Source organism: Mastomys coucha, unplaced genomic scaffold, assembly GCF_008632895.1.
Source record: "Mastomys coucha isolate ucsf_1 unplaced genomic scaffold, UCSF_Mcou_1 pScaffold9, whole genome shotgun sequence".
Taxonomy (NCBI): domain Eukaryota; kingdom Metazoa; phylum Chordata; class Mammalia; order Rodentia; family Muridae; genus Mastomys; species Mastomys coucha.
In genome coordinates, this window is record NW_022196915.1 from 74687107 (window position 1) to 74699595 (window position 12489).

Here is a 12489-nt window from a genome sequence, read left to right on the forward strand (position 1 = left end):
TTAAGTTCTTGTATACCATCTCTCATGTTGATAATGTCTTTATCAATAAGGTACTGTAATTCTGTAAAACCTTGTTTGGATGCAATCAGAGAGGCAATGCCTGTGCCTGTGCCCATGGCGTTAATGCCAAGAATAGTGGCAATGGTCAGAGCTGTAATAGGTTCTCTTTTAATTCTGGGGTGGATGGATACCCCCTTTTCTACAAAATTCAAAAATTCTTCAGCTTTATGAACAGAGAAGAGAGGGAGGAGAATAACCATAACGCACCAATCCCGATTACCCAGAAAGATAGGGGAATACAAAAAAGGCGTTAAGCCCAGAGAGCAGGCAACATAAGTATTGTTAGGTGCAAGAACATACATATAGATGTGATTGAGAACAATAGTCTGATTACAAACTCCTGTAAGGGACTGAGGAGGGAGCATATTGGGGCCTAGAAGGCAGGTGCCGATCCCAGAAATGGACTGAACAGTTATGCCATGCTCAGGGCCTGAGGCAGAGACAGCCATAGAAGTATTGGTAAAAATGGGGGTGGAAAGTAAGGCAAAGCCTTCATAAAATGGTGGGGTTGGGGAGAAGCACATCCAGCATTCAGGATACTTAGGAGAACTATCACTTTTGAGTGTAGCAATCGAGGCATTGGCTAACTTAATTATGAGCTCTGCCGAACGTGGGGGCCCAGAAGGAATAGTGGGCTGGAATAGGGTTGGAGGTGGGGGGCTGGGAAGAGGAGAGGGGGGAGGAGGGGGGCGAACAGGGGCCACAGGGGCCACAGGAGTGGAGCATTGAAAAAGAGCATTGGGTCCTGCTGCAGCAGCATTTCTATAGGGTACTTCTTTACAGAGTAGAAGTTTAAAAGTAAGACCAAAATCTTTTCCTCCTTTATACACTCGAAGTTCCCATTCAAAAGGCCTAGTTCCCCAGGAATGTTTTTTTCCCCTGGGCTGTACATTGTATAGAAAGGAGGTTGCACCAATTCTTGCACTTTTCAAATTTAGGGGTCGTGGGAGGATTCAATCTGGTAACAGTAATAAGGTCCCATGAAGAGGAGAGGTCCCAGTAAGTGTCTCCGGTGGTTTAGCAACCCCAGCTTCTACAGAAATAATCAGGGGAGAAGCCGCACTGGTGATTAAGCTCGCTACATCGATGAGAGCCGGGGCAGATATAAATTGGAAGGAGACCAAGGGCAGCCCTACTTCGATGATTGTAACAGGCCGGGGGGGGGGGCATTGGTGCCCGTTTCTAAGGGAATGTGTGGCCAAAAGGTGGAAGGAGTTCCCCAATCTGGGTCGGCCCCAAGAGCCAGCACACAGAGATCTACTTGTAGGGTGGGCCAATGGGGAACGGTATCAAGTTTAGATGTGGAATTAACAACATCACCAGCCTGATTAATAACAACACATGTAAAGTTATAAATCATATAGGGGCCCCGAGGGTGTAACAAAATACTCACAGGTGGAGATAAAATATAGGCCAGGACCAAATGAAACAGCATTCTACAGGGAAACAGAATTAATATTTTCCTCAGGGGGGTCCCCTGGGGGAGAGGGATTAAACAATTTGACCAGACGCTCTGGTAACCAACGAGCATTCATTTCTTTCTGGTCATAATTACAGGCATGTCCTTATTTGCCCCAAATAAGAACAGGATCTGGGCCATGCCATTGATGGGTGAGTGGATCTTTCCACTTAGCCTTGGCATAGGTGGTTGATGTGGAGGAATGCCAAAGGCGGTCAGCTGCTGAATGTCCAAACTGATCTTGTTGTAAAAAGTTAAGGACAAACAGGACATGACTCAGAAGAAGACGAGGTCCTACAGTAGTAGGATACAAAATGCCCTTTGATGATTGCAACTTAGTAAGCATGGCTTTGAGAGTCTGGTGTGTTCTTTCTACAATTCTCTGGCCCTGGGGGTTGTAAGGTATTCCTGTGACATGTCTAATCTGGAATTGAGCACAAAAGGATTTAAAGGAGGAACTGGTATAACCAGGGCCATTGTCAGTCTTCAAAATTTTAGGTTTAGGAGCGATGGTGAGGCAATGAAGAACATGATCAATTATATGTTTAGTAGCCTCCCCAGCATGGAGGGAGGCACAAATAAAACCACTGAAAGTGCCAATGGACACATGAATGTATTTAAGCTTGTTGAAGGAAGAGAAATGGGTAACATTCATCTGCCACAACTCTCCAGGCACAAGGCCGCGAGAGTTGACTCCCAGATGTGGTTCAGGGAGGAAGGTAATAAGCAAGATTGGCACTGTTTAACAATTGTCTGCGCCTGTTCTGGGGTGAGAGAGAACATGAGACGAAGGGTATGGGCATTGAGGTGATGTAGTCGGTGGGCCTCTCGAGCCTGAATAAGGGGGTCCACCGGAGTGGAGATGGCAGCCCCTAGGAGAGGTATGCAGGTAGCAAGATCTACCCGTGCATTTTGTTCGGTCAGGGGTTCAGGGAGATCTGAGTGTGCACGAATGTGGCCAAGAAAGAAGGGCTGGGAGCATCTGGAGTTAAGGCTTTGGATCTGAGCAAAGAGAGGAGAAGCTTTAGTATCAGGTTTGATGAGGGGGACAGTTTCAAGAAGAGGGACAGAGGAGGCAACGTAGGCACTATTGGTATATAGGTTGAAAGGAGTATCTGCAAGGAATTCAAAGGCGTGTAGGACCGCCTCTAACTCAACGAGCTGGGCAGAACGGTGGGGTGTCTGTTTTTGAAACATCTTATCATCAATGGAGAGGGCTGCAAGGCCTGTGGAAGAACCGTCTGTAAAAATGAGCGGTGCTTTGGGGATAGGAGAACTCTGTGTACTTTTGGGGAAGACAACAGGATGACGCTGTAAAAACTGAATCAGTTTGTCAGGGGGATAATGATTATCAAGGCGGCCAGAGAATGAGATGCAGGAGACAGCCCAGTCATCAGAATATTGTAGGAGCCACTGGACCTGGGTTGTAGTATAAGGGGTAATAATAGAGTGGGGGTCCTGTCCAAAAAGTCTAGTAGCGGCCTCACGTCCCTGTTGGATGAGGGAAGCTACAAGAAAGGGATAGGTGGGGAGGACCTTGGAAGGTGAGGCAGGGAGATGTAGCCAAAAGAGGGGGCGGTCCTGCCACAGTAATCCTGTTGGAGAGAATGGGGAGGGGAAGATGAGAAGGGAGAAGGGATGGGAAAGGTGATAGTAAGAGATGGATTGTTGAGAGATAGCAACGTCCACCTTATGTAAGGCCACGGCAGCCTCCTGAGAGAGCTTCCTTGGAGAAGAGGGGTCCAAGTCACCCAGAAGAATATCAAAAAGGGGCTTGAGGTCTCCGGTCGTGAGCAATAGATAGGGGTACAACCAATTGATATCTCCAAGTAACCTTTGGAAATCATTTAATGTATGGAGGGTGTCTTGTTGTATTTTAACCTTTTGAGAGCGGATAAAAGAGGCTTCCAACTCAAAACCCAGGAAAAGAAAGGGGGGTTGCTTTTGGATCTTCTCAGGGCCAGTATTTAAACCTAAAGTGGTCAAATTGTGAACTAATTCTTGGGTAATTGTGGAAAGTTGGTCTTCATAGGGTCCTGCCAATAAAATGTCATCCATATAATGGATAATGTATAGGAAGGGGTATTTTAAATGCAAAGGGTCTACAGCCTGGGCCACATATTTTTGACACAGGGTAGGACTATTTGCCATTCCCTGAGGGAGGTCTCGCCACTGAAAACGGGGTGAGGGCCCAATCTGATTAGTAACAGGGAGACTAAAGGCAAACCTCTTAGAATCTTTTGGGTGAAGGGGAATACAGAAGAAGCAGTCCTTGAGGTCAATAACAAGTTTAAAGAACCCACATGGAATGGCCACTGGAGAGGGAAGGCCAGGTTGTAGGGCTCCCATGGGGACCATGGTTTTGTTAATTTCCCTGAGGTCTTGAAGGAGAGGCCACGACCCACTCTTTTTTTGTATGACAAAAATGGGGGTATTCCACGGGGAGGTAGAGGGCTTGATGTGGCCAGCCTCAAGTTGCTCCTGCACAAGCCTTGACGTAGCAGCCAACTTATGGGATGGAAAGGGTCACTGATCAATCCAGATGGTGAGGTCGTTTTTCCAAGTTATTTTATCAGCCTGGAGTGCAGGGAGAGTAGTGGCCCTTATGAAAAATTTTCTTTAAACCCAAAGCCATGGCAGTAGTTTTTAGGTACAGGGATAATAGGATCAGTACGACCTTGACTATTCTTGCCCAAGCCGTGTCCCCGATCCAGCAGCTGATGGGTAAATGTAGGCTATAAAGGAAGGGGCTATAAAGGAAGACCCCCATCTGGGAGAGATTGTCTCAACCCCAGAGATTTAGAGGGAGGCCAGGAACAATAAAAGGTTGAATGGTGCCAGAGTGCCCATCAGGGTCCTCCCAGCGGAGAACTCTACTACTCTGAAGGGTATTTGTGGAGACACCTATGCCCTGGAGATGGGTCAATGAAGGCTGACACGGCCATGCCGAGGGCCAGAAGGTTTGGGACAAGACCGTGGAATCTGCTCCAGAATCTAAAATACCATCAAAGGTGCGCCTGTCGAGCTTGAGTTTGAGGCGGGGGCGGACTTGGGTGAGTTGTTGAGCCCAGAATATTTGAGGAGACACAGAGGCAGAAGAGAAAGGCTGATGGGTCAAAGGCAGAGGGAGAGCTCGAGCAAGAACCTGTCCAGGGGATATCAAAAAGCCGTCCCTGGGTGGCCAGGGCAAAGTGATGAGGGTTTTTCAAGCGTATAGGGTCAAGGACAGTAGGGTAAATCAGGAGGCCAGCAAGGGAAGAGGAGGCACGTCCCAGAACAAGTATGGCTGTCTCAGGGTGGGGAGGGTTCCCCTGCAAGGTGACAGGTAGGGGGATGGTTCCATCCTCAGGATTCAATACTGTTGAGGAGGTGTCACAGAAGTCCAATCCTGTTGGGATGGGGGATGAGGGGCTTGTGGTGGGGAAGAGGGGAGAGGAATTAGTGGCGGGGGTAGGCTGGGTGGAGGTGGCCGAATTGGAGCCTGTTGAATCTGTCCTGAGGCAGGCTGAAACATGATTGGTCTGGGGGCCTGGGACTGGCCCCCATAGGAGTTACCCTGACACGGGGGGAGAGGTTTGCTGATGACATCCGTTCTTGAATGGCAAGTATTGGCCCAATGATAGCCTCTCCTACAAGGAGGGCAGACAGTGTTAGGGGGAGGTCTGTAGGGGGAGGAAGAAGGATTGAAGGGGCAGAGTTTTCAATGACTCTAGCAGTAGGGTTAGGGCAGTTTCGAGCAAAATGGACGTTCTGCCCACAGCAGAAACAGGCCTGTGAGCCAATGATTGTCCCCACTGTGAGGATGGCCTTGGTAAATTTATCTGTGATAGGACCAACTTCCTTGCACATCTGAATTATCTCATCTAGATCTTTTCCCTTAAATTTACCTCGTAAGGTCGCCTTAAAGGCGGAGTTGGCATTCTCGTAGGCAAGCTGTGTAAGAAGTTTGTTATCAGTCTGTCCTGGACTGAGAGATCTCTCAGCCACCTCTAGGAAGCGGGCAACAAAATCACTGAAAGGTTCTTGGGGCCCTTGCAAGATCTTGGTCATGGGGGAGAGAAGTGCTCCAGGGGAGGAAATACTCCTCCAGGCTGCAAGGGCAGCAGAGCTAGAGTGAGCCAAAAGGCTGAGGGAGAAAGCGTGCTGCTTTTCATCTGTGGAGTATTTGCCTTGGCCCAACAATTTATCCAGGGACTATTTTTGGGCTCTGCGCCGTCCCTGTTGATAATTTTTTCAAATGGTGTCTCAGCAACGGTCGGCCCAATTTTCACGCCATGCAAGGAACTGGCCAGGAGTGAGGACTGACTGAGCTGTGGCAATCTACTCATTAGGTATCAAGTGGCTGCCCTCTGCCAGATCCACCAAAAGGGAGAGAGTAAAGGGGGCGTTAGGCCCATAGTTACAGACTTCAGAATTCAATTTCTCAAGTTTCTTAAATTTTAATCAGTGGAATATGGTGGGAGGGGCATCTTCTCCCCCACTAGATTCAGAATCAGAACTGGTGAGACTCTCCTGACCTCTATTACTAGACCTTTCAGAGTGGACAAAGGGAGCCTGCAAGGGAGACCGATCATGGGTGGGGGCATCGGAAAAGGAGTGGGGGTCCCCGGTATCATCTTGTGCTGTGGAGGAGGGAGAGGAGGGGTCAGGATGGGATTGTGAATGAGTAACAGGGAAGGCAAGAGAAGGGGCTGGACCGGGCACTCGAGAAAAACGAGAGGTTAAAAGTGAAAGTCGTTTTTGGAGGCGGACAATCTCCACAGCATCAGAAATCTGAGAATGGAGCTGGGCTCTAACTCTACAAAAACAACTTGAAGAATGACAGGAGGAATGCGGGGGACACCGAAAGGGGAGAAGTAAAGGGAGAGGAAGAGGAGTGGGGGGTGCAGAGGGGGGGAGGCCAACCGTCAGAATGGTATCGGGCAGCCTCTTCTAGAGTCTCTGTGTTGCCAGGGCTGAGGGGATCATCATCAGGCTCGGTGAGGAAGATGGCGGGGGAGCACAGAAGGTTGTGTGGAGGGGCCATGTTGGGAGGGAAGAGGTTTTTGGGATGGAGGACAGGCTGAGGAAGTGACAGGAGGTTTGACCAAAAGGGGAACAACAGGGGCACAGAAAGGGGAACAGCCACACTCCATGGATGAAATGGGGTCTTCATAGGAAGGGGGAAGTCTGGGGTAAAGGGAAGTGGACGAGGGAATGGGGGAAGAGGCTGGGCAGGGCGAGGAGCACTTCTGAGAAGGGGGAGCAGCAGTGGGGTCAGAAATAGAGGAGGACGGGGGTCAGGAGGCAAAGGGTCAGAAGGCATATCAATAAGAGTAAAGGAAGACCGAGGCAGAGAAGCACAGGAGGGGGAGCAAGAAGGCAGAAGGGACTCCAAGCAAAGTTCAGTGACAGAAAGAAGTTGTTTTTGGCCTCCTCTACTCTCAGATGACTCAATTATATTGTGAATAAGACCCCAATAGGAAAAGATACTGTGACCAAGAGCATCATTACCCTCCTTTTCAATCAAGGCATTTAGTTTGCAACCTACTTTCTGCCATTTTTTTGAATGTATTGTTGGTCCATCTATCATGAACCAGGGATATGTCTCATCGATAAAGATGAAAAATTTTACCAAGTCCTTTTTCTTTACCCTTATGCCCCTCTCTCTGAGAGCCTTTTTATGTCCTTTATAAAGTGGACTTCTTTAGACATGGAATGGCCCATTCTTGAGATGTCTAAGACGGATGACTTACCTAATGACTGGAGCGACCTTGCGAGTAGTGTCAGTCATGAAGACAAAGGTTGATCGAACTTAATCCATCCGGGGGTGACCTGTACCTCGAGCTCCATGTTGGGGGCCACCTGTCCTGGCCTGCAGGACAAGTTATTTGGGGAAGTGAGGAGGGTCACAACCTGTGAATAAAGAATGGGCGAGAGAGACGACAGGACTCAAGGAAGCATTGCTTGTCAAGAGTCATTTACTTGGTTGAGCAGGGCATATTTAAAGCAAAAATCTTGGAGGGGAGGGGGAGAGGAAGGAGGGAGAAGGAAGTTTACAAGGGGAGGGGGAGAGGAAGGAGGGAGAAGGATGTTTACAGGATCTTCTGGGGCTAAGACCCCGGGGGAAGTCGTGGAGGGGGGGGCGATCTCAGAAGTCATGGTACACTGAATATTTCTTATCTCAGGGTCAAGCTGGATCTTGGAGAGCAGGATGTTTATTCCAAGGTGCTCAGCCAGCTGGGGCAGGATGTTTTCCTCAGGTCTCTGGGGCAGGATGTTTTTCTCAGGTCTCTGGGGCAGGATGTTTTTCTCAGGTCTCTGGGGCAGGATGTTTTTCTCAGGTCTCTCATGGTTCCCAACACCAAAACGAGGTTATAAATTTTGAGCTTGAGTAATTTGTTGGCAGGAAAATTTCAAAATACTTATATAAAGGTAGACAACCAATGGGTAGTATGTAGGAAAGACAAGAAAATGTGTTTTAACAATTGAGTGTTATGCAGTAGCTAACTAGATACAGCTTGATTCAACTTGATTAAGTTGCCATAAGGCAACTTAAATTGTTTTCAGAGTTTTCACAAATGTGGAAGAAGACAGATACAAACTTATCTAACAATGATATGAATAACATTTGTTGAAGAATGCTTCTGCGGTATTAACTGTGGCATACTTATAGCTTACCCTACTTACATGGCAGGTGTGCACTGTGAAGAAAATGTTCTGGTTTGATAAGTGTCAAGGTGTAAGGAAAGCAGTTGTGATATGAGATGAATAACAAGGAATTACTATCGTCTCTAGCTAGTATACATAATATGACTACCACATCTATGCCATTCGATCTTGAAAATACCTCCACATTTTATTCTATGAAACTATTGTAACTGTCTAACATAATATTTTCTGCATATAAGGAACCTTTTATAATATTGCATATAACCATTATCTCATCACTCATTATCTCAATCATTATGACTGATATTATTTCACATTTCAAAGTCTGAACATAAAAGCTAAGCTATTCTCTTTCTGAAGATCTGGAATTATATGAGGCACAAATGCCAAACACCAAGAAAAAGTATGAAAGTTGTAAAATATTATCAAAATGTTTGTGTCCAATGATGAAATGAACTAAAAAAAATGAAATGCAATGGCAACAGAAGTCAAATGTAACCTTTAATATAATTCCATTACCAACAGGAACTTGCAACTGATAGCAAGCTGGAACAATAAAGTTCTTTGTGGAGACAGGTAAGTTTTGCCCTTTCTTGTTGCATATTATTAGCTTGGATGCCTGGAGTCACCAAAACATCACACGATATTTGGAGATGACTAATCACACACACACACACACACACACACACACACACACACACAGCCATGTACTCCATGTTATTCAAGAGGTGCCAGTTCTGAGGATTACCTTAGTACACTTAAACTTATAGATACACGTTCCTACTACTATGAAGTATATTCATCTAATTCCTCCTTTGATATGTGTGAGGCAGACTCTTAACTGTGTTCATTTCTACCTATCATTTGTTAGCCTTCATCAGACACTTTAAATAAATGGAACCTTGCCACTAGGCTACCTCAGTGGCATCCTTGGATACCACATATTTTTAAATCTCTGATGAAACATCTTTCCTCCTGCACCTTCAAGATCACATTGTGTCTATAGAAAGGATGAAATGAAACTTCATCATAGAATTTCATATATCCTATTTGATCTACAGAAATGAGAATTCATAAAATTTTCAGAGCCTGCTGCTTTAGCCCAAAGAATGGAATATTCTCTAGGACACTAAAACATTTTCTAAGCAGTTACACATAATAGATTAATTCCAAGGGACAGTTTCTTAAAACCTAAGATGTTCTTTTCTGTGAAGTAGGCCTAGAAATGTGAAACTTTTTCTGTCATCTGAACAGTGAATACAGGTTTTTATTAAGTAGCAAAGCAACTATTGAGGTCACATTAAATTCTGATTTCTAGGACCAAATAGCCTGGCACCAAATTTTATACAGTTGAATTTTGTTTGTGTTTAGTCTCATTTCTTCTAATATTTTTGTGTTTCTTTTCACCCAGAAAATTGGAAAGTGTGAGCAGTCAAAGTATACAGTCTGAAGTATGTTAACAAAACATGTTCTAGCTTTTTTTGATTGATTGATCACCATGTTAAGAAAAATCACTCAGGAAGATTTGCTTAATTCTGGCAGAGCTGTATTGTTGACAGTGGTAAGCAATATCTGCATTCTAGAGACATTTAAAAGCAATACTGATAACTCATATAGGTGTGATTAATTTTAATTTGCTGATCTTTATAGAAAAAAAGTTTGGAGAATTTTAGTAGAAAACTTGTTTATTTGAACAGCTTAAAATCTTTTCTAACAATTCCAAAGGGCTTTGGTTTGTATATGTATAAAGCTATGCAAATTTATTGTTTAGTTATTAATGTTAGAAAATTAGGCATATATTTTAAATTTCATTATTATTAAAATTCAGGGCAAGCAAGATGATCCAGTGGCTGTGAACATGCACCACTCTTATTGAGAATCTGAGTTATTCCTTAGCCCCGAATGAGGAGATTCCATGCTGTAATTCCAGCTTCAGTATCAATTTCTAGCCTTTTAGGGCAAAAACCTTCATGCTCACCAGACTCACTCACACCCCAATATATACACACTCAAGTAATACAGAATAAATACATAATAAATACATCTTTAAAATATTTAAAAATAATATACTATTGCATGGCCATTTATCACAATTTTATGAAAAATTTGCTCTAATTATCAAAACACTTGTAAAATTTGCCCATTTTTAGCCATTTTATAGATATCTTTAATATGGACTAACAGAACTATTGTGTAATCTCAGCATCAGTAGATATACTATTTAATCAAAATGTGTGAAGCCTTTGTCTTCTTCCAAAATGAATAAAGGGAAGAACAAGTTTTTTTTTCCTGCTAATTGTAACCATTCCTTTCTTACTGGTACTAAATTCAATGGATCTTTTCTTATAATGCCATTGTAATAGGGAGCCAGAAACAATTCGAATACCTTTCATATACCTAAATTAGCTTACTTAGATTTCAATGAATCTCTTATGTCTTTGGGATTCTTTGATAACATTCTTAGCTAACTTTATATCTCTCTTCTCCTCACCTCTCTCTTTGGGTGTGTTTCAATGCTTTGTTTATGTGTATGTGCATGCACAACCCATGTGTGCACACATGCGTATGTTCATGTCAGTGTATGAAAATAGAGCAGTGATGACTTCTACCAGTTCGTGCCTGCTGCCGCAGCAGCTGTATGTTCATATGTGCAGCAACCCTGCTGTGTCCAGAAGGAAATGTTCCTTGACAATCACAGTAGGTGGTTCTCACCCTCTTTCTACCCCTTCTTTTAGTTTTCTTCCAGCAGCCAACAAATGTAAAACACAAAAGAGTTTTCAATAGTTTTGGAAAAATAGGTCAGAATTGTGGGAAGGATGTGAATGTTCTCAAAACACATGATATGAATCTCAATCTCTCTCTCTCTCTCTTTATTTTTCAAGACAGTGTTTTTCTGTTTAATCCTGGCTGTCCTGGAACTCACTCTGTAGAACAGGTTGGCCTCGAACTCAGAAATCCACCTGCCTCTGCCTTCCAAGTGCTAGGATTAGAGTGCGCCACCACTGCCCAGTTTATGAATCTTGTAAAGAGCTAAGCAGCATCCTACCTCTGATGTTAATGATAATTGAGTATCATTATGAATTTACTGTATCAACATAATGACCTAGACCAATGGCTTTCTTCTTATATTTAGTCTTATGAATTAGCGCTAAGGAGCTTCTATAAATGACACATGGAAGACAAGAATAAGATTTATGGCACTGCTAGGTATTTTTTTCTTGTGAAATGTAGACAGGTCTAATTTTCTTTAAACAATTTTCTCTCTTTATTATAATTGCATATATCTATACACAATTCCCTAATATAAGGTGCGTTGCTTTTCCATATGCATATACATAGCTCTATACAACACACTCATAGAATGTGGATATACAGCTTCTGAGTGAGTTTGAGCAGTTGACTTAGGCCATTCTCTCAGCCCAAAGTCTCCTCAGCAATGGCGAGTGAGTTGCAGGGCATCTAGCAGCTACTGCTGGCCAAGAAGCGGGCAGCCAAGGTGTCCGAGGCCCGCAAACGAAAGAATCGGAGGCTGAAGCAGGCCAAAGAAGCAGCCCAGGCAGAAATTGAACAGTACCACCTGCAGAGGGAAAAGGAGTTCAAGGCCAAGGAAGCTGCAGCACTGGGGTCCCATGGCAGCTGTAGCAGTGAGGTGGAAAAGGAGTCCCAGGAGAGGATGACTGTCCTCCAGAACTACTATGAGCAGAACAGAGATGAAGATCTGGATAACTTCTTGGCCTTTGTGTATGACATCTGACCAGAAATCCGTGAAAACTTCCGCATAAACGGATAGGAGGCCGAAGCGCCTGCTCTGTGGGTTGGCCTGAGATCTGCCCCCCACCCCCCATTGAATAGGAAACCTCCACAGAGCTCAAGTTCTGTTCTGGAAGGCATCAAATTATTTATCTATGCTGTTGTAGGACCCTTCACTTTTTGAGAGTAGCAAATCTAGCCTTTTGTACAGACATTACGTACCTGAAGTTTCATCTTATCTTGTATGTCTTTAAGGAGCGTATTTCACCTGTTTTCCTGTGTCTTCATGCAAGTAATGGGTATTAATGTTGACTTTTTTTTTTATTAGTCTAGTAGAAAGTAATTCTTTGAAGACAGAAAGGGAATAAATTGTTCCCTTCTACTTTCTTAAAGGTCAGGGGCGTTATCTATGAAAAAGTAGTAAATAGCTATTTGTTACTCCTATGAAGAAGCAGCCAGACTTATAGTACTTTATCCTGGGTAATTTAGGACACTGAATATGATATGCTTGTTCTGGCTGCTGTTAGTGTATCCTAACCCAAATTACTAGATGATGGGACTCAACTTGT

General features: G+C 44.2%; 1 pseudogene; it reads left to right on the forward strand.

Moving 5' to 3' along the window:
• Positions 1 to 11606: 11606 nt before the first annotated feature.
• Positions 11607 to 11960, forward strand: LOC116085051 (annotated as a pseudogene).
• Positions 11961 to 12489: the final 529 nt, after the last annotated feature.